Source organism: Aptenodytes forsteri, unplaced genomic scaffold (genome assembly GCF_000699145.1).
Source record: "Aptenodytes forsteri isolate BGI_AS27 unplaced genomic scaffold, ASM69914v1 Scaffold16, whole genome shotgun sequence".
NCBI lineage: Eukaryota > Metazoa > Chordata > Aves > Sphenisciformes > Spheniscidae > Aptenodytes > Aptenodytes forsteri.
The window spans coordinates 3,227-4,748 of record NW_008794753.1 but is presented as its reverse complement, the minus strand read 5'-3'; the positions used below and the strand labels follow the sequence as shown (position 1 = coordinate 4,748).

Here is a 1,522-nt window from a genome sequence, read left to right as displayed (position 1 = left end):
GTCATTCTCCTTCTCTTGCTCTTCTTGCTCTTTCTCTCTCTCTTCCTCTGTCCTATTCACTGCCCATCGCTGGTTTTTTCCCTCCTCCATCCCTTTGTCCTGCTCCCTGCCCTTGTCAATCTTTCCCTTTGCTCTGCCTCCAGTCTTTCTTTGTTTTCTCCATCCCTGTCCTTTTCCCTGTACCTTTTCCTCTCTGCTCCTCAGTCCTTCTCCCTTGTCTTCTTTTTCTCTTTCTGCCATCCCTCTCTTTTTCTCTGTGACCCTCTGTGCTGTTCCCTTTCCTTTCTTTCTCCAATTATCTGTTGTCTTACCCGTCCCTCTTTCTCTGTCTCGAATGTTTCTTTCTCCATCTCTGCCCCACTCCCTGTCCCTTTTCTCTTATTCTCTCTGTCCTCCATCCTCCCCCTAACTTTTTGTCCGTATATCTCCATACCACTGCCTGCCCCATCACTATATCCTATATCCCCCTGCCCGGCTCGCTGTCCCATGATTCCCCTGCTCCCTGCCTTCTCTCTCATCCTGCAGCCCAGTGCTGGTTTTTCTTTCTCCATCTATTTATCCTGATCTGTCTTGTCCTCAATAGCCCAGTGCTGGTTTTTCTTTCTCCATCTATTTATCCTGATCTGTCTTTTGTCCTCAATCCCTCTGGCTTGTTCCCTATCTTTTTCTCTCCCTCCCGCTTCTTTATTCCTATCATTCAGTTTCTCTCCCTATCTGCCTGTTTTGCTCCCTGCTCATCATTTTTTCTCTCTTTCCCTCTGTCCTACTCCTGTGCGTAGTGCGCAAGGCTACATGTCTAGGAAGCTTCGTCTTTGTAAGAGCTGTAAGACAGCCATGTATTCTCTTCGGTGGAGGACAGCCAAGCAACCGGAGTTTCAGAAGAGGAAGGGAAGAGCGCAGGAGAAAGAAGCGTCTGAACTAGCAAATTCTTCTGGCAGCACTGAGAGCGAGAGCTGCCTGATCTCAAGATGCTGTCATGGCAGGCCGGGCCCCACTGGGCGCCCCCCCCCCCCCCCCCCTTTTTTTGGGGGGGGGCACTCCTCTGTACCTCCTTTCTCCATCTCGCTCTGAGCGGCTCCCTGTCCCCACCTTTTAGGTCCTCCCTCTCTCTGCCCTGTAGCCTATGGCTATTTTTTCCTTCTCCGTCTCTCTCTGTCCAGCTCCCAGCCACTATTTTTGCACTCCTCCCTCTTGTAGCCCATCGGTATTTCTGCTGTCTCTGTCTCTCTCCGTCTGGCTCCTTTTCCCTGTTGTTCAAGGTCTTCATTCTCAGCCCTGTAGCACATCGCGAGTCTATTTCTTTCTCCATCTCTTTTTATCCTGCTCCCTGCCCCTCATTTTGAATTCCTCCCTCTGTCCTGTCGCCCATCGCTATTTTGTCCTTTCTCCATGTCACTCTGTCTTGTTCCCTGTCCCTGTTTTCCTAAGTCTTCCCTGTGTGCCCCCTAGCCCGTTGCAATAGTCTTCTTTCCCCATCTCGGTTTGTTTGGCTCCCTGTCCCACTTTCTTCATTCCTCCCTCT

At 50.7% G+C, this 1,522-nt stretch overlaps 1 long non-coding RNA gene across 2 annotated transcripts in view; it reads left to right on the top strand.

The window, feature by feature from the left end:
- LOC103894677 overlaps positions 1-954 on the top strand; it is a 4,720-nt gene extending 3,766 nt beyond the window's left edge. For both annotated transcript variants that reach the window (XR_657326.2, XR_657325.2), the window contains exon 3: positions 780-954. This is a non-coding gene — a long non-coding RNA (uncharacterized LOC103894677). The remainder of the gene's footprint in view (positions 1-779) is intronic.
- The last annotated feature ends 568 nt before the right edge of the window (positions 955-1,522 follow it).